Source organism: Castor canadensis, chromosome 3 (assembly GCF_047511655.1).
Source record: "Castor canadensis chromosome 3, mCasCan1.hap1v2, whole genome shotgun sequence".
In the NCBI taxonomy this organism is placed as follows: domain Eukaryota; kingdom Metazoa; phylum Chordata; class Mammalia; order Rodentia; family Castoridae; genus Castor; species Castor canadensis.
In genome coordinates, this window is record NC_133388.1 from 150,227,023 (window position 1) to 150,248,873 (window position 21,851).

Here is a 21,851-nt window from a genome sequence, read left to right on the forward strand (position 1 = left end):
ATGGAACACCAGAGCTAAGTCTTTGCTACTGCACTGTCTTCAAATAAATCATTCTAGGAATAAAAAAGTGTCTCTATTGATTTGAATAACTAAATAGTAATGAATCTGGCTTTAAAGATAGATTAGCTCTGAACCCTCTAACCTGACCCATTTGAGGAATGTGCCATTTTTCTCTCTGAGTTAATCTTACATACAGTGATACACAATGCACATATTCTGACATGGAGCAGCACTACTCTACATTCTAGCTACAAATTAAATTGAAAATATTCTTTAAAAAATTGCTTCACCTGAGCTGGGAGTCTGATGCAGGGCCTCACACATGATACACAAGTACTCTGCAACAGGACTACACCTTAGAGGCTTAAGTTGAAAAAATTAAACTAATAACTATAATTCAACATAGTCATTTCTTAATTAGGATGCTTGAAACCAATTGTCAGTTTTTACAATGTTCTGCAGAGTTAGTGGGCTTTTTTTCAGAATACTTTTTCTGATTCACATATTTAAAAATCCACATAAAATAGTTGCTGAGTGTTTACAAATACTAGAATTGTTAATAAAGCTCTTTAAATGCAATTCTTATCCCTCAATAGTCAATACAACAAAACTCTATCCTAAAAAAAAAAGAACCAGAAAGACCAGAAAAGGGAGCCCAAGAGGCAGAATGCCAGCACAAGGCTGAGTCACAGAACGAGAAGAGAGTCCTTCAAAGTGATGGAGAAGTCAAGATAGGAAAAATAAAGAAAGCCTCAGGTAGATTTGGCCACACAGAGATTACTGACATTCTTTAAAAAAATAAGATTCTGTGAAATGATAGACATAGGTATTGTATTGGTTATTAACATGAGGCGAGTGAGTGATAAGAGCAACGGTGAAAAAGGCTTTATAAACTTTGTTGAAAGGTAGCTAGAGAAATGAAGTGGTAGTTTAGGGCATATGAACTAGTCTCATGTCCCTCATATGCTTGTTTATAGATGATGAGATAGATAAGTAGATAGATCATAGATATACAGGTATGTGTGTGCAAGTATAAAAGAAACTAGAATGTACATTTATATGCCAATTGAAAGAACATTAAAGAAGAAAATGATGTTCTAAGTAGAGAAGGAATAATTGCAGAATCAAAGTCTTAATAACAGGATAGGGTAGGACACTATAAAGCATCACCATCATTCATAACCTTGTAATAGCTGTCTCTTTATCACCTTCATCATCATCATCATCATCATCATCATCATCAACAACAACAACTGGTAAAATTGATGGACTTTGAGAGAAGTAGTCTGATGCAAAAAAAAAAAAAAGGTATAAAACAGTCAGAAAGGAAATAAGTAATGGAAGGGCAACAGAATATCCAGTACAGTGGAGTGTCTGATATCTATGATGATGAACTTAAAGTAAGACCAATTGTCAAACCTGTGTTTTTCTAGAGCAATGTTCAACTACTTAGGTGCAAACACAGATCTATGCATAGCTGAATTTAGCCAGAGCTGTGAGGTTTGCCTAATGAGCACAATGAAAGAAGAAACAAAAGAGGGATTAAGTATGTTAAGGGAGGGATTAAGGCCTTTTTTACCTTCTATTGTAGGTGTATTTTATAACATTCTTTGCCTCTGATTAATTTTCCATTCCTATATTTTATCTCTCACTCACCTCTACTAGCTAAACCCACAGATATATTCAGCTCTTTTCATGTTATATTATGTCAGATGTTCTATTACCTTTATGCCTTTGTAAATATTGTGTCACTTTTCCTGGATTTCTCCACTTTTTCTTTCTCTTCTTCAGTTGTCAGACTCTTAACTGGTTTCAGGCCTTGGTTCTGCAATTAGCTTACTTGTAATTTGGAAGCCCAAATTCTAGGCTTCTCCCCTGAACTGTGAGTGTGAAACTGTATCTACCCTCACCAATATAAGGTGAAAATTACTTGAAGAAAGAGACTTGGTCTTGTTTAAATTTGTATGTTTAACACCCAGTACTGTGTTTGGTGCAAAGGAGACACCAAAAATAAACATAATGAGTAACTGTATGAAGAAACAACTGCTTGAGTATGAATGAACACACTATGAATGGTGTGTAAGTTCACTTAAAAACAGATTCCAACAGATACAATGCCAAAACATACATCCTGTTCAGTCCTTGCTATTTATTTCTTAATATCAATATATCACAATTGGGTCTAATAAACAGTATCATAAAGTAGCTTATACTTAATTCTCATAGTTAAAGTAAAAATACTAGGCAACAATGAACACCAGCAGCAAAAATAATGCCATTGTAGACATTTTAAAAATATGTAGCAGCAATGTTATAAATTTAGGAAAGAAGGGAATTCATTCTCTTGATCTTGTAAGCTATGAACCTCACATGCCCAACCTTCAGAAAATCAACTGATAGCAGTATTAGTTCTTTGCAAATGGTAGGATTTTAAAGATGTCACTATTATCTTTATTTTCTGGTTGTAGCTTTCAATCATTTTTGAGATATAGTGCACACATTTATAAGACTGCTATAATGCAGGTCTTTTAATATTTCAAAGTAGACAGCTTATAAAATAAAATGAAGAGAAATACATTTTCAATCTTTCATAAGTAGACATAGAAAATCAAGCCATAAAGAATATTTTAAGGAACAATGAGAACTCAGTGGTTTCCATTCTTCAGACACACAAAAGTACAACTGATATTGCAAGAAGTATGTAGCTTCATATATTTGTAAAAGCATAAATGTGTGTGTATGCACATCCTGTAATATTCTCCCAATATAACATGGTCTGCTATAACTTTGATTTCAAGTGTTACTCATTTCCCTAGGGGATAATTCTAGTCTGTACAGAAGTATAAATAAGATAGGAAAGTAATTCTATGCTTCCTGCATTCAAATGTATTTCTTAATATTTATGCAAATAACCAGCTGAGTCTTTTGGAAAGTTCAAAAAAAGAAATAACTAGGAAGACAAAAAATAGTTGCCCATTATTTAAAAGAAACTATTTTTAAAATTTGCTTCATGAGTCCATGTCTTATGTCATAAAAAAGTGTGTAAAACAGTTGTTACTATTTACACATTTTTACCCTAAATTACTTGAGAGTTGGTAATTACTTATCACTGAAAAGACATTAACACTCTTCCTGTCTGAACTAGAAGTAAGAAAATCAATGAATGATTCATCAACCAGTCTGTATTGGTTAAATTAAATGTTCTTGAGTCAAGTTTCATTCTTTCTATGTCTTAACAATAAGAAAAATATTATGATTCAGTTGAATATACAAATCACAAATACTCAATAACAATTCACTATACTAAAACAATTATATTCAGTGTTTATTAAACATTTTTTACTTTATAAGATTTTCACTCTAAAAGATATTGTGCCTTGTATTACAAGATTATTAAAGATAGAATATCTTTCACTATACAGTTTAAAAAAGAAGTGAAATAAACCAGAACATATGCAATACCTGTTAACTATTCTCAAACCACCAAAGTAAAACTAAAGATATTCAACTTTTTCATTTAGATTTTTATTCCCATTTGAAATGGGTAGGATTTCAAATATAAGAGAAAGCAGTGAAATCCCCCACAGCTCACCATTAATTACTTTGGATGTATCTCCCCTATATATTTAATTCGTCACTATGATTATATGTACTTTCTTCAAATCCCTTTCATACTGAATATTCAATTCAAGCTATTCAGACAAATTCTCAAAGTTTTCTGAACCAGAGTTATATTCAGGTGTGCTATTAGTATAAAACCCAGCTACGCTTCAGGAAAATTCTAATCAAGAGATTCACAGATGTCCTCCAGGGAAAAGACTGGAAGCAAAAGGTATCATCCTTTCCCTTTCCAGACTAAAACTGAAACGTACTCCAGGCAGCTGCATTGATTATTTTGAAAATTAATTTTTCCAAATCTGAAATGTAACATGTAAGCACTTCTGTAAATCATAAGGGTAATTGTGCTTACTTAAATATTAATAAGGAACAGGATATAAAATAGGCCACTTTTTATATGCTACATTTGACAAGGAAGAAAATTCATGGTCTGCTACCAGACCCACACCTGTGTAAGAACAGTGATGCAAAGAAAAATCTTCAGAACATTTAGTTTTTAGCTACAAGACCAGCTCTCTACCATTCAGTCCATGCACTCTCAGAAGGATGCTTTTGTTCTGAGAAGATAAATAAGACACATTTGTCAGTCTTCACAGCAGGCAGGTTTCATGTAGTAATATTTCATATTGGTATTTGTATGGTACCCCCCCCGAGTAGCACCCATTACATTGAATTACTGAAAATTCATGGAGCATCTTTAATGAGTAAAGTTCCAATGTCAGTTATAAGTGCCTGAAAGTCTATATTTTTGAAGGCAAAATTGTTCAACATATTTGAAGAAAAGATCACAAAGGCCACAAAAATTGTCATCACAGATGCCTAAGACCTCACCTTCTCCTGATCTCTTATTTTTTAAGACTCACTACTCAAACTGAAATTCTGAAACCTGTATTTGGCTATTCTGATACCTTTGTTTACTCTGATTCTCAGATAACACCAAACCCCACACTATATATTTAACAAAATGCAAGATTTGTAATGGATCATGAGAATATTTCTAATGCATGGGAAATACTGCTCTATTTTGGTTGGATTAGAAACTGCTATAGTGGTCAGGTTTGGTCCTGAGTCTTGGTAATGGTGCAAAATTGCTGCTGCAGTATGTTCATGTAGACTGCTCATTTCCTAGGACTGTGAAGTAATGGAAGCACAAGACGCATAGGGTTCAAGCAATCCAACCTTCAAAGCACCATAGAAGCTATGCTGGAGACACTACATCAATTAACACAGAAGACATGGCAAGCTTGTAACAGCTGGTACAAATGTCTCAGGCTCCAAAAGGTATGTAAGAGAAACTTCCAAACGGGTGATAATATATGAAGGAAGGGAGGGCAAGATGTAAGGAGGGAAGGAAGAAGGGAGGCAGGACATTTCAGGATATCATTAGTTACTGCTTCAGGAGAGGCAGCCACAATTTCATCATAAAGGTGGCCACTGCATTTGGAGATCAAGAGCAGGAAAGCAGCAAAACTTCTTCCTCCAATCTAACTGTGACTTTGAACCCCACTGACCAGCTTTTGTCCACCTTCCCTTCCTACCTCCCTTCCTCACTCTCTTGTGACCACTACTCTACTCTTTGCCTTTACAAGATGGACTGTTTCAGGTTCCACATGTATATGCTAGTTTCTCTAATGGATCATTACATATTATACTATCAAAACTTGTATAATTATTATGTATTATTTAAAAATCAATTGAAAAATAGAGGACAAACAAAATATGGAAGAGTATTTGTCACTCATGCTTAATATTAGAAGACATTCAAAGATTCTCCCAACAGGACTCTAATATGCAACAGTCTAAGATTCTTCAACGAAACACACCTAAAAAAGCCTTGCCTGGGCTGAAATGTTAAGAAAGGAGACATGCTCACAGCCAGAATGCTGAGGCTGAAGAAATAGTACCAGATCCCCAAGAGGCACATGAACCTCAATGTTTCAGAATTCAGAGGTCTCCCCCACATTCCCATCCCTCTCCTTCATTTTCCATGGTCAAGCAGACAGTCCTTATCCAGAGATGATCTTAAACAATCTGCCTGTGGTTTACAACGGTCTGAGCTGACAAGACACCAAACTGCACCTGTCTACCATGACACAATTTGTACTTAGGTGGTTTACTCTGTAGTTTCATTTCCTGTTATGTAATGAAGATATCCTGAAGTTGATATTACAATTTAGCTGTATTCATGTTTTCATGAAAGTTTTGTGTCCATATGGGAAAGACACATGTTTCTCAAAAGTATCTTGAAACTGAAACTCCATCAAGAAAAGTTATTTTCCATGCATTAATGTGTAAAAAGGAAAGATGCATCTGCATGGAATAAAGAGAATTCTACCATGTTACTTTAATTAAGAAACAAAGTGGCAGAAGATTGAAAATATCAAAAAATCATCTTAATATATTTTTAAAATAAAGGATTCAGGTTTCTGTCCTAAGTTGTGAATTTAGTAGACACTGGAATATTTTATTTAATTATATACATAGAGAGATAACAGGTATATATGAAATGCTTTTTTATTATGTTATTTTTTATCTTTTTGAGGAAAAATCTATTAAAATTTCATAATATAATATGAAATTTGGTGATTTGACATAATAGAATATATACCTACTGTATGAACTTTATTCATCCCAATAAGTAGAGAAGATAATCTACTGGGAAGAGTGAATAAAATATTAGGACTTCTTTCTGTATTGATTTTAACATCACTAGTTTGGGTATGTCTCAGTCAACATGTAATTTCTCAATAATCAAAGAAAGTATGTTAAAATATGCTAAAAATTTTCATTAAAGTATGATGCTCCAAAATGTTGGAGCTCATTATGATGGAAAAATATAGAGTTAATAGGACATTATTTAATAATAAACAGATTAATTTTAATTCACAATAAACCAAATATCTTAATTTATTGAAGCCTGTACATTAATAACTTAAAACTGGCAATTTAATCAATTTCAACATGAAATTCTCATTTATTCTTGAAATTCATCTTCTGCTTTTCTTAATACCTGTATCCTAAATCTTTCCTAGTGTTTCAATGTATCAGTGTATTCCTGGTATTTTCACCCTACTTCACAAAGTACACATGAAATCAGGAGAACACAAAATAAGGACCAAGTTCACTCCTAAACAGGAGCTGAAAGTCAAAAACACAACAAAGCCAAGAGTGTAAGCCCCTGATCAAAGGATAAGCATTTGAAATTCCAAGCTTTCACTTAATTCTTCTGGTGATCAATTCAGCTAGAAATAAAAATCATATATTTAAAGAACGTTGGAAGGCAAAATAAATGCAAATTATATAGATAAACTTATTTAAAGTAAGAATTCATTTTGTACTATGTTATACTTCATCCTAAAATCACTTCAATAATAAGAGATTGTAAAAATATTTCACTGGCAGATAGAAAAGCGTAGGTGATCATCACGAGATTTTAGGGAGAGATCTCAAGGACAATGACATGGAAATACTAGTGGAAGGATCAGAGGAAGGCAAACTCATTTCCAAAATGATTCTAAAGGAAACCTGGTATCATACTGGAATGACAATAGCTTCAGCTGCCATGAAGAAGATATTCAGACTATAGGGACCTGTGATATCAAAATAAAATTAAAATCCAGGCCTACTGACTTCAGGTCAGTGACTTCTAGTCAGTATCTCTTTAAACAGAAGTCCATGTCAGTTCCCTGCATTTCCCAAGAACTCAGAAACCTGGTCATGCATAACAACAGAGAGTTGTCCCGGCGGAAGCCATGTCTAAGGCTGCCCCCAGGGTCACAGAGTACACAGCCAGACTTTCTCAACCCGGTCAAGCTACACTCTCAACCTAGGAAGCCCTCTTTGCTTTAAAAGTATTTGTTCATTCTCTGGAAATTTCTTTTTTTTTTCTTTTTTCTTTATTCATATATTCACATGTGCATACATTGTTTGGGCCATTTCTCCCCCCTGCTCCCCGCCCCCTCCCTCTCTCCCCTACTCCCCTCACTTCCAGGCAGAACCTGTTCTGTACTCCTCTCCAATTTTGTTGAAGAGAGGACATAAGCAATAATAAGAAAGACAGTGTTTTTGCTAGTTGAGATAAGGATAGTTATACAGAGAGATTCCTATCACTGCTTCCATGCATATGTGTGTTACAACTCAAATTGACTCATCTCTGAAAGCCTCTCCTGACTATGCTTCTGACTAACCCCCAAACACCTGCTATCTCTTTTATATTCCAGAGCAACTGTGTCCTAAGAAACAAATTGCTTTAGGAACTAAAATTCTAAGCATGTTGTTTTAAAGAAGTATTGGCAGAGTTCAGTAAGGAAATAAAATTAATATTAAAATCTTTTAGGGTTTTTCCATATGCAAACAATGAATTATAAAATATGATGAGCTAAAAATTGTAAATATCCATTCAATAAATGTGTGCATTTTCTGGGGATACAATAATATTATAAACAAACACTGTTAAATTTCATTTTTGTTCCAAAATATATACATCCCTCCTTCTTCCCCTTCCCTAATTACATGACTGAAGCTTCCAGAACAATATTAATAATAGTAACATGATCTTTTTGAGGTTATTTTCCACTGAATTAACTAAAACTGTTTCTGTTAAATTATTATTCTCAAAATTGGTAAATATGCAGCTTATTAAGGAGGTAGCCATGTAATTGTATTCTGCTAATGTGACTTCTTTTTAACCAACAACAGAAAACCCTTTTAATTCCTAGGTTGGGTTTCATTTGACTTTTTATTCTTTTAATATATGGTTTAGTTCATGTTTATGGAAGAATCTTATAAATTTATGTTGATAATAATCTATGGCTTTCTTTTTTTAGTATATACCATGTTTTGAGTGATATGATACCAAAATGGAGTTTTTATATACAGGCATATTTTATCACCTTTAATTTCTAAATGTATTTTATGCATAGTACTCTGGCCATGGGTCAGTGACAATAATTTGGGGTACACTGAAGCAGATCATTTGCAAAACAGTATAAATCTTTTTTTTTTTTTTGTAGTTTTAAGGATAGAACCCAGGATCTTAGACATGCTAGGCAAGCACTCTGTGCTGAGCTAGCTATGCTATCCCTAGCCTTATCATGTATTTTGACACAGGGAAAGCCCTTCTATCTTGGTGACTTTTGCTTTATTTGTTTGTTTTAGGTTTTGCATTGGGGGTACACTGGTGTTTGAACTCAAACCTGCTTGCTAAGTAGACACTCTACAACTTGAATCACAGTCCTCAGTCCTTAAATCCTCCCATTCTTCAAAAAAGCTCATTGGTTCAATTCACTGTGGGAAGTATAAGATAAAAGAAATTAAGATGAGACATTTTATACAGAACTACTATACTTATATTCTTCATTTGTTTGCCTTCCTCCTTCCTACCTTCCTTCTTTCCTTCCCTCATTTTTTCCTTCCTTCCCACCCTCCCTCCACCCTTTCCTCTCTTCCTTCATTTCTTCCTTTTTTTCTTTTCACAAAAACAAAGCATAGCCTTAAATGCATGTACATCTGAGTTAGACAGACCATGCTTCTTGACACAGGTGCTGAATCTTACAGATTTGTAGCAGTTGGCAATTTATCTGTCTGCACCAGTTTCCATATGTAGAATAAATGGAAAAAAAAGTTAACTCAAAAATAGTTATTACGAAGATGGAATTATAGAATGCACACAACATGGTTACACTTATAGAAGTATGTGTTTGCACCATTTCTCTGTTCCCATCTATTCCCCACGCCTATGTACCTCCTCCTCTATTATAAGTACATGTTTATGATCAAATTATATCCTTTAATGACATCACATTCTCTTGCCTAAAATCTCATGCCCATTAACTGAATGCACATTCTATTATTTGCAAATAAACTAAAAAATAACAATGAAGTTATACATTGACTGTGGGACATAAAACATACAAAAATTTCACATTCCCATAAATGTGCTGCTTCTTTGGATGGATGTTCTTATTCTAACTTAGGCAACACCCCACAAGGTGAATCCCAATATTTTTCAAAGCATGTAATGGTACTAACAGTGCTGTGTTTCAGTATTGAATAAATATTGAAACAATTAGTGACAACTGTTAATAAATCCTTTGCCTTTCTTAAAGCTGAAAAAATAACAGAACAAAGCATCACCACCTTTTGTCCACAAACAGTATTTTGTCAGAAAAATTACTTGATGGCACTATTAAGAAAATAATGTCTTCAACTGTTTCAGTGAAAGTCACTTGAAAAAGCAAATGGTACTGCTGTGTCATCAGGGCAGCAGAGTTCTGTTAACCCACAAAATTCAGTGAACAATGTCATAACACACCAGGCAAACAGAGTTATAGATGCTGCTGCTTTGTAACACTGATACATACAATCATGAGTAAATAGCTCTTCAAAAATTCTGTTCAAAAATTGGTTTTGTGGTGCATGCTGAATATGTGCTTATGTAACCTAGGATGATAATTAAAAATTATTTAGTTAGAAAGGATCTGAAAGGTCATCTGACCTAATTCCCTCCATTTACAATGATGATAATTGACTCTACAAGTAACTTACCTAAAGCCAAGTAAGCAGAGAGTACATACTGAGTATGGTCCTTGTGCAATGCTCCTTTCAACACAACCTTGTTGTCTCTTTTGTGAACAGCAGCATTGTAGTGTGGATACAAGGCAGGCACTTAGAAGTAAGTGACAGTCAATGGAGATGGCTAGAGTGCTGGGAGAGACTTATTCACCTTGTGCACATATGGCCTCTCTCGACAGTCCAAGTTTTTGCATTAATGCTTCCTAAAATAATTCCACTCCAGCCAGCTCCAAACAGCTTTAATGCCTGCACTGAAGGTGTTAGACTCTCCTCCCACACTTCTTTTATATCTATGCCTTTTAAAATATATTTTTTTCTGGAATGAGATCTTCCCCCCTCCTTTTGTAGCTCTAGCTAATCCCCCCTTGCCCTTAGGCTATGATTTGAATGTAAATTCCTCAAGGCAAACTACCCTGATTCCTACTAAGCCCCTATTTTGTGTCCCACAGCTGGTTTATTTTCCCCACACGGGGGAAAAGACCATTTGCTTGAGTTATTTCTTATTTATTTGTCTGTCTGCCTAACAAAGAATAAATTCCTACAGGATAGGGACTGATTTTTATGTTTCCCCACACTTTACCTTATCCCCAAGGATTTTTAGACAATAAAACTCAAAGAAACTAGCCCATGAAAAAGTATTTCATTTTCACAGTATCACACTCACTTATGAAAGATGAGCTAGTTTTTCTTCCTAAGGCAAATCCTTCTCATCACGTGAGACCTATGCCTCTTCTTGCCTTATTGAAGAGATAAAACTGTTGATGTATTATACCTCTTCCTGCCAACTGCATCCTTCAAGTGGCTTTGTTTTCTTTCTAAAATGTTATTATTGTGGTAAAATACACAACAAAACATTCATCCTTTTAACCATTTGTAAGTGTACAATTCAGTAGCATCAAGTACCTTTGCATGACATGATGCAAAAAATCTGTTCTCATTCTCCTCCTGAGACGTCCTTTCTCTTTCTCTCAGAAGCCAACGTCATATCCTCACAGTACTCATTTTCTCACTAGCCTCTTACTTCTAACTCATGCCACTTAGAATTAGAGCACTGTCATTCTTCTAAATGATCTCAGAGACAGTCGGTGATAGTTTTCCATGTTGAGATGGTCAAGGAGCTCTTTCCACTTTTGCACAAAACTATTTACTACTCCTCTCTCCTCAGTTAACTCTTCTTCAATTCCCTGGCCAAGAGCATGACTTGCTTGCCTTTGGTCTCTCCCAGTGTCTCTTTTCTCTATCTTTTGCATATTTCTTTGTCTACACAAAGACATTCAATAAGGAAGTCCCTGACAGCTTTCCTCTAAGTCCTTTCCTTTGTTCCTGGTATACTTTTTTCCTTCCCTAGTAATATTCCTGTTCTTGGTTATGGAAACTAAATGTGCCTGTTGGAATCCACAAAATTCTAAGGCACAAAGTATTCTCAGAGAATACTCAATATTCTAAGAGACATAAGTATCCACGAAAGTAGGATGGGAAGGATCAGAATACCTGACACATTTCACACTACATCTGAACCAGTCTTAAATTAATAAAGCAAGCAAGAACTGTGTTTAATAAATCATAAAACCTTACTCAACTACAACTTTCTTAAAGATAAAAACAAACACAGAAGTAAACATAACCTCAAGTAGATACATTTTTAGACAAGTTCTGTTTGCACAAACACAATGGGGAAATTTCTCTAAATATGTAAGTACTGAAGAAATTATTCCATATTACTGAATACAAACTTTTTTGACATTTTAAGTTAGCTTAATAATAAATTTTAAGGGAAATAAGGCATTGAGAAAGGACATGTTCTATTTACAAAATGGAAAAAGAAAACATTTAAAGCCCTATTCAACCTAGAATTGCCCTTTGGGCCCAAACTTATATCTGCTCTCATAAGCTACAAGGAGCTGTAATGAGAAGTAGATTAGAAAGATCCTTCTTGAACCCTCTTACACTGTTGGTGGGAATGTAGACTAGTACAACCACTCTGGAAAAAAATATGGAGGCTACTTAAAAAGCTGGACATCGATCTACCATTTGATCCAGCAATACCACTCTTGGGGATATACCCAAAAGACTGTTACTCCAGAGGCACCTGCACATCCATGTTTATTGCGGCACTATTCACAATAGCCAAGTTATGGAAACAGCCAAGATGCCCCAGCACTGACGAATGGATTAAGAAAATGTGGTATCTATACACAATGGAATTTTATGCAGCCATGAAGAAGAACGAAATGTTATCATTCGCTGGTAAATGGATGGAATTGGAGAACATCATTCTGAGTGAGGTTAGCCTGGCTCAAAAGACCAAAAATCGTATGTTCTCCCTCATATGTGGACATTAGATCAAGGGCAAACACAACAAGGGGATTGGACTATGAGCACATGATAAAAGCGAGAGCACACAAGGGAGGGGTGAGGATAGGTAAGACACCTAAAAAACTAGCTAGCATTTGTTGCCCTTAATGCAGAGAAACTAAAGCAGATACCTTAAAGCAACTGAGGTCAATAGGAAAAGGGGACCAGGAACTAGAGAAAAGGTTAGATTAAAAAGAATTAACCTAGAAGGTAACACCCACGCACAGGAAATCAATGTGAGTCAATGCCCTGTATAGCTATCCTTATCTCAACCAGCAAAACCCCTTGTTCCTTCCTATTATTGCTTATACTCTCTCTACAACAAAATTAGAGATAAGGGCAAAATAGTTTCTGCTGGGTATTGAGGGGGGGAGCGGGAGGGGGTGGAGTGGGTGGTAAGGGAGGGGGTGGGGGCAGGGGGGAGAAATAAACCAAGCCTTGTATGCACATATGAATAATAAAAGAAAAATGAAAAAAAAAAAATAGAAAGATCCTTCTTATGCCTTGGACACATTTCAGCATTTCTGTATTTCTAGGGGTCATTGTGCACTCCCTATTTTCACAAGAAGGGTAAAAGTAAACTCCGTGTCACAGAGTGAGGAGAGAAAGATGTACACACTTTCCACACAGTCGGAGAGGGAAACTGAAGCTGTCTCTTCTTAACTAAGTAGAAAAACATATTTGGGGTGGACAAATCCATAAAAGCTGAAAGTGTGAATAAAAAGCCCAAGGAAAAGCAAAACCTAAATTTTTAGAGAAAAAAATATTTGTAACATTTTTTATTGCAATCAAATATTTAGGGTAATCTGATTTTTTAAAATTATTCATTTATTCATACGTGCATACATTGTTTGGGCCATTTCTCTCCTGCCCCCCTCACCTATCCTCTCCCCTCCTCCCCCCCTCAGTTCCAGGCAGGTCTTGTTCTACCTTTATCACTAATTTTGTTGAAGAAAAGACACAAGCCTAATAAGGAAGACAAAGTGTTTTTGCTAGTTGAGTTGAGGATAGCTGTTCAGAAATATTCCTAGCATTGCTTTCATGTACGTATGTGTTATGACCCATGTTGATTCATCTCTTAACTGATCTTTACACTGGTTACTGATCTTCTCATGATAACCTCTGTCACTTTAAGGTTTCTGAATTTCCTCTGGAGTGGGAACATCAAATGCTATCATGTTTTGGGTTTTCTACCTATTCCTATATCTCCCATATGTGCTCCCCCTTATCATGTGATCCAAGTACAACCACATTGCTGCATTTTCCCTAGATCTAAAGTCCACATATGAGGGAGAACATATGATTTTTGGTCTTCTGAGCCTGGCTGACCTCGCTCAGAATGATGTTCTACAGTTCCATCCATTTACCTGCAAATTATAAGATTTCATTCTTTTTCATGGCTGAGTAAAATTCCATTGTGTACAGATACCACATTTTCTTAATCCATTCATCAATAGTGGGGCATCTTGGCTGTTTCCACAACTTGGCTATTGTGAATAGTGCTGCAATAAATATGGCCTCTACAAGGAGAATTACAAATCCCTGAAGAAAGAGATCGAGGAAGATTACAGAAGATGGAAAGATCTGCTGTGCTCATGGATCAGTAGAATAGACATAGTAAAAACGGCTACACTACTGAAAGCAATCTACATGTTTAATGCCATTCCCATCAAAATCCCAATGACATTAATCACAGAGATTGAAAAATCTACCCTAACGTTCATTTGGAAACACAAGAGACAGCGAATAGACAAGGCAATACTCAGCAAAAAGAGCAATGCTGGGAGTATCACAATACCTGACTTCAAACTATATTACAAAGCAATAGCAATAAAAACAGCATGGTACTGCACAAAAACAGACATGAAGACCAGTGGAACAGAATAGAGGACCCAGATAATAATCCACACAACTATGCCCACCTCATTTTTGATAAAGGTGCCAAAAACATATGATGGAGAAAAGATAGCGTTTCCAACAAATGTTGCTGTGAAAAGTGGTTATCCATCTGCAAGAAACTGAAACTAGATCCATGTCTATCACCCTGTACTAGTGTCAACTCAAAATGGATCAAGAACCTAAATATCAGACCTGAAACTCTGAAGTAACTACAGGAAGGAGCAGGAAACACTCTGGAACTAATAGGTATAGGCAAGGACTTCCTCAATAGAACCCTAGCAGCCCAGCAATTAAGAGAAAAAATGGACAAATGGGACTTCATAAAATTAAAAAACTTCTGTACAACAAAAGAAATGGTCTCTAAACTAAAGAGACCACCCACAGAGTGGGAGAAAATATTTGCCAGCTACACATCAGACAAGGGACTGATAACCAGAATATACAGGGAACTTAAGAAACTAAACTTTCCTAAAATCAATGAACCAACTAAAAAATAGGGTAACCTGATTTTAAAAATCGAAAGATGGATGAAACCAAAACAAGTTATATTTCAATAGCTAGCTCTTACAATGTGAATAATAATTACCATATTTTGACAACTTGTTACTTATCAAGTGCTATATTTTCTTTAATATTCACATTAGCAGACTAGGGAAGAACCATTATCTTAGTTTTCTTCATGGAAACACTGAGACAAAAACACACTGAAAAATTTCCCTAAGGTTGCACACAACTAGTATTTTGAGTTTTTATTTTAGCAAAGCTTATTCTCATTCTACCACACACTGAATGTTGCCTCCTAAAAATAGTACCTGGAAAGCCAAAATCAATATTTATTAAGTATTATTCTAAAAGACCTGACGGCTTTGCTAAAGAGATTAACACTCAATAAGAAATTATATTTGTAAATTGAACTTAGCAAAATCCATTGAACTTGTTGAGTTTTTATTCATTTTTATATTAGCTCACAGAATAAGTAGTTTGAACTCTTAGTTGATGGAGGGATTGTGCACTCCCTCGAGAATATGAGAAAAAGAATGCAAGATAAACCCTTGTACATATGTTGCATTTGGCTTCAAAGGGTTCACAGAATCCTGCTGTGTATATTCCATCAACTCTTCGAAGTTCTAGAAACTCCAGCTGAGGAGCCCTAAGCAGTGTGCAAGTACCAACCTAGGAACACAGATCACACAGTTTTGATGTAATACTGGTGGTCATATATACAAATTGCAAGTTGGAAAAAAGGTTAAAGATCAAACACATGAAAGGTAAATGCATAACAAATCAAATGACTGGAGAAAGCTAATCCGTAGGCAGTAAAGACTGCGCTCTGAGAAATTAATGAAATAGGTTGCTATTGTTCCTTTTTGTTTCAAATAAAGTTAAAATCTAAACCTAGATCTGGATAACTTCAGTGTTTGCTCTACTCATATTCATTAAAGACTAAATATGGAATCCCATAAACATATTTTAATACAGTCACACCAAACAATGTGCACAGAAATGCTTTTTTGAAAAGATCAATATTTAATATGAAATATTATTTATAAATTAAAAATTAACAAAAACCACATAAACCACTTTTAGTGTAAGTCTTACTATATTTTGAACATAACTACACAGTGACTATAGTTTTAACTCTTAGTTGATGGTGGATTTTGAACCTCTCAGAATCTAAAGAAATAAAGGCAGGAAAAATGCTCATGGAAAAGCTAAAAAAATGTGTGTAAGTCTTTAAAAGTGAATGACATGCCACAACTATAACTTTGGTTATACCATTATCACTACGGAGTACCTCACAAATGACTGTAAATATAAAAAGAAATTACTAGAAACATCTAATAATGAAGAAAGTTTCCTAAGTTCTGGGAACTGGTTTTTATATCTTCTATTTTTTCTCTCTGCTGTTTCTCTTCCCTACTTACTTAGCGGATAGTAATTGGAGTTATTCTCCCTCCCAAAACAACCTATATTGTCTTATCTTAGTGGCAACTCTAAAAGCTGGTGATTGGTGGATAAAAATGTATGTTTGAACTAGCAAGTGGACCCCCATATAGTCAAGCTCATTATCAATTCAAAACATCTGACAGAGTAACAAAATCTTAATTTATTTGGGCACTGTTCATTTTTTTTCAGATGCAGTTATAATCCAAGAATAAACACATTCTAAAAAATTTAATTCATTGTTTTCAGGAGGGAGCATCACTTATTCTTGAACCTGAACAAATAACAATAGTATTTTGAAAATACTTTCTAAGCCAATACTAATTTTTTTTTTCTTTGCATCACTGGGGCTTGAATTTAGGGCCTACACCTTGAGCCACTCCACCAGCCCTGTTTTGTGATAGGATTTTTGGAGATAGGGTCTCACAAAACTGTTTGCCATGGCTGGCCTCAAATCCTGATCCTCCTGATCTCTGCCTCCTGAGTAGATAGCTAGTATTACAGGCATGAGCCACTGGCTACTGGCAAATAATATATATTTTTAAATGTCATTTAGCCCTCAAAATGTTACGATAGAGTCTATTAACCTATTATCTATAAAATAAGGAACTTTTTGTTTTTGAGCACTAAATTAAGGTTGAGAGTGTATAAGTAATTTCTCAAAGATTATACAGAATAAGTGATTTACAATTTAAATCCATCCAGGAGAGTGAGAACCCATCTCAATCTCTGTATAAACCATTTCCAGTTATTCTAAATCCTTTAGTGAAGGCTCTTCTCAATCTACATATAAACCATTAATAATTACTCTAACTCCTATTAGCCAAGTTTGGTGAGCAACTATGGTGTGTCAGACATTTTACTGGACATGAATTTGTAAGAATGGAAGGAAAACAAAAATAACTAGCAGTTTGAAGAACATGCTAAAATGTTTCAAAACTAGAGCAGTTCTCAGTCCAACTGCTTTATAGTCACTCAGCAAGAGCAAATATAAAGTTACTGCAACTTGATATATGAAGATATTTGCATTTTTAATTCACTTTCCATAAAGAGATTTTATAAATCCCAACATTCCATTAAGTCAAGAAACCTTATAGTCATATCTATCTGTGCCCATGTGCATTCACACAAATTATGCCTTCTTGACAACCCATACTGGCTCAGGTTATAGCTCCCTAAATCCACATCTGGAATTGAAATCCATACCAACTATGAGGCTGAGTGAATCCATGATTAAATTCTGAGTGTGTGTGTGTTGGTTAGTGTTTTATTTTTCTTGAACCTAACATTTCACTAGTAACAATGAAATAAAGAAGAAGCACACCAACTTGAGCCTCAGTTAGTACTTTAAAGGTATGAGGGTTCCACAGTACTCCCTACATTCTACAAAATATAGTACACACCAAATTATGGAATAACAGAGTTAAGAATTAAACTTCATCCTAATTCACAAATGGGATTACCAAATATTAAAGGCACATATTGCTTTGATGTTTCTCCCTGATTTAAAGTTAGTTTCCTCTTCTTTTAAAAAATAGTCTGCTCCATACCAAGTTCTAATAAATCATATACACTATACAAGTAAGTGATTGCCTGTCCCTAGAATTCATATTGTAGATTCACCAAGGACTCAGAGAGGAAAAAAGCAGACAAGCAAAGCCCAACAATTTCATGTGTAAATGGTACAGGTAGGAGCAATCCAATCTGAGAAAGTGATGAAGATAAAATGGAAAGAAAAAGGTGATACACATATGTAGGCTGCACAGAACCCTGTAAAATCTGTATTTACAGACTTTTTCAGAGAAAGTGATATACCGCAGAGAACATATCTTATATCCTAAAATAGCAAAGTATTTTTTGAGTGATGATCTCAATTTTTCAAACAAGTTAAGTCTATCAAAGAAAGATATTTTTGAAGGCCTTCTTTCTTATTGTTGCTGCTCAAATCAAATAAACATAGTGGCTTCTGAAAAGAATTCAGAAATGTCTCCACCTTAATTTGCTTTCATAAAACACATGTTGGTTTAAGAGGTACAGTGATTCTGGAAATTGTGTAGTAATTTCTTTGGAGATAAGTGAAGCACAGATGGCAATACATCACTTTTATAGGATATATTTTTATATGCTGAATGATAATATCATGAACACTGTACTATACCATTTTCTCTAACAGGACATGAAACAGTGCATAATAGGTACATGAGGAAAAAAACCCAGAGAAGTCTAATGAAACATTACACACAATATTTTACTTAAGTGCATCTATTTAGAAAGCTCATAATGGTAATACATTAATTACATATTAATCATAATTACTAATTGAGACTAGTCTGAATAAATTAGCTGAGAATTGGTTCATAATCTAATACTTTTGGCCACCTCAAATTTCCAGACTTTGTCATTCATTCATTTATGAACTCATTCAGTGAAAAATCATTTACTTAACTTCTACTAATTGCCAAGCACTATGCTGGGATACAAAGTTGAATAACAGTATGACTCTACCTTCAAAATTTCTCAAAGACATCTTCAAGGAAATGAATAATGATTTAAAAGTAGGAACTCCAACCCTATTTACCCCTAGTACTATAGTTAGTTCAATTTTTCTTTAAAAATAGAGAAAATTCAAATTTTATCTTAATATCTGTGACTATGGAGAATAAAATAATATTATTAAAAATAAATTTCCAGTAAATTTATTGTAAAGAAACAGGGTATCATATTGTTCAAATTCTTAGTCATATTTTATTAGATTGGCTAAGATATGACCTTGTCCAAACGATTACCTCCCACAAAGCTGAACATGTGTTCCAGACATCTTACATGCATCCTCACTGAATAAGTGACCCTACAGAATAAGTAGGCAGGGAAGTTTGTTAAAGGCACTGCTGTAGACATGAGTTCTCCCATACCAATGGCTGCTAAAATGGAAGAAAGATAGCAGAGCGCTCCAAAGAAGTGCTGAAATCTGGAAAAGCCATTACAAGAGCTTCTGTCTAATAATTAAGCTCTCTGAAATCTGTAAACGGTCCGTCATACTGGAAAGAAGAGACCTGCAGATATCATTTGATTCTCCATTGAAATGACTTTTCTGACTATGGCCACAAGGTTCAGGACTCAGTCAGCAAAGATTTAAAGACTTGACCCTAGAGAAAAGAAATAATGGCACTCCCTTCCTAAAGACTTCAATGATGACAGTGAGTCCCACCCTCCCCGCTCCCCTAATCCTCAGGGAGTGAACCCAAGGCCTTGTGCTAACTAGGCAAGCACTCCACATCTTGAGCTACACTCTCAGCTCTTTTTTTTTATTTTATTTTTTAGATGATCTTGTTTATGCCCAGGCTAGTCTTGAACTTGATGCCTTCCTGCCTCCACTTCCTGAGTTGCTGGGATTGCAGATACACATCACCACCCTAGGCTGCCACTGACAGTATTGACAGAGATAAGATCAGGGCTGCCTGTCAAGCAAAACTCCCTCCAGCTCACATATTATAATCACCATGCAGTGGTTTCACAAGTGTGCTCTAGAGTTAGACTGTCAAGAATTAATTCCCAGCTTTCTTACTTACTAGCTCAAGACTAGTTAGACAAGTTTTACATTTTCTCTGTGGTCTCAGCTCCACAGCTATAAAATGAGCATGGTAATACATAGTGAGCATCCAAATGGGAAAATCCTAAGTCCTACATGTTTGCAAATCCAAAATTGGATGTTAGCACTGAAACATTTTGGATTTTGGAGCATTTTGGATTTGGTATCTCTAGGTTAGGGATGGTCAACCAGTGATGCCTACACAAATATTCCAAATCCTGTAAAACTTTTAAATCTGAAGTACTTCTGTTCCTGAGCATTTAGGATAGGGGATATCCAACTTGGGATACCATATATACCCCCAGAGACTTAAAAACAGAATAAGGTATATTCATAATATTTACCACAGTGTCTGACACATTTGCATGATGCTCAATACATACTGACTACTTTTCAGGCAAAGGAGCCAAGTCTACGAAGACAACTTGAGAACAGAAATTCAGTGTAGCCAAACATTGCAATTTTACCATACACAAGTGAATTCTGTATGCACAGTTGTGCACACAGCAAAGACCAAGGCCTGTCATAAAGTGCAGCGAAAAAGTAAATGATAGGTAAATTAAGTTACTCTGGAGCCTGTTCAAAGCGACTTAAAGGGCAAAGTTTAGAGTAGGAGAGGAAGCCAGCAAAAGGTCACCACTAGGAAAACAGAGGACAGAATGTTGCTGAAATATTCTGAGTATATTCAGTAAAAATTATGACTCCCCCACTCCCACAAACCTCCCAAATTAGGAAGAATATAAGAAGGAAAATCCACATAAGCACCAAAGCACAGACTGGGAGGTAGAAAATATACTGCTTGTAATTGCCAAATTTACGTGTGGAACAAGAGATGAACCAGAGAATTACAGGCCAATAAACCTGAATTCAATTTAGAGAAAGAAATGGAAAACACATGCAATTGCTCAGATAACAATCCTCAAGGAAATTCTATAACTGTGCTTCCCAAAGCAAGATCAATGGTTCAGGAGCATTAAAATCACATGGGGGTAAGAGAGACATTTTTTGAAATGTATATTCTGGAGTTGTACCCCAAACTCTTAAAGTAGACCTTTAGATAAAGGAGCCAAAGAGTTATCAATTTAGACAACTTCTCCCAAGTAACCAATCCACACAGTGAGATTTGACATCCAAAGCTTCTACAGCCTAGAGAAAAAATGACAACAGGATTGGTGACCAAAAAAGTTAAATACTAATACAACTCCTCAATTCAGTGCCACTTATCCTGCTGTAAGCTACGTAATGAGTGCTATCTATATTGCTGTTTATTACTTTAGTTCATATACACATATTACATGGTGAGAGTACAGAGTCTGGGAACCAAATCAAATTTCAAAACATGATTATAATTAATTTTAGACTGAGCTACTGAGATTTTTAATCATAGATGAACTGTAGAAAAATTTGTCATAGTGATTTTATGACTTATAGGTTGTTTAATTTTCTTTGTAGCCAATCTACAATGATCACACAATAGGGGGAAATAGGGTAGAAATAACATCACATGGCAGAAATTTAAAATGGACAGAGGAACAAACCTCAGTCCTTTTTACCTGCTCTTAAACTATGCATGTATCTGTTTCCAACTTGAGGACTGTATGTTACAAACATATTAGTTCATTTCTTCAGGGATAATCTATTCTTTACAGAAAGTGAATGTATAAATCCTTGCTTCACTGTGTTATTTGTTCATTGTTATCAATATGATGTTGAAATAAAAATGCTGAAAGAGAAAGTACTGCAAACCCCAAATTCTTTAATTCATGCTAACACACTACCTCTGTATTCTCTATCTAGAGCCCAAGTAGAGATAGTAAGCCAAAAAGGAAAGATTTGTGGGAGCAGGAATCCCATTTTCCATCACCTACTTTCT

General features: G+C 35.2%; 1 protein-coding gene across 2 annotated transcripts in view; it reads right to left on the reverse strand.

Moving 5' to 3' along the window:
* The window catches only part of Mmp16 (matrix metallopeptidase 16), a 252,970-nt gene that overhangs the window by 209,964 nt on the left and 21,155 nt on the right, over positions 1–21,851 (reverse strand). The gene's annotated exons all lie outside the window — the stretch shown is intronic.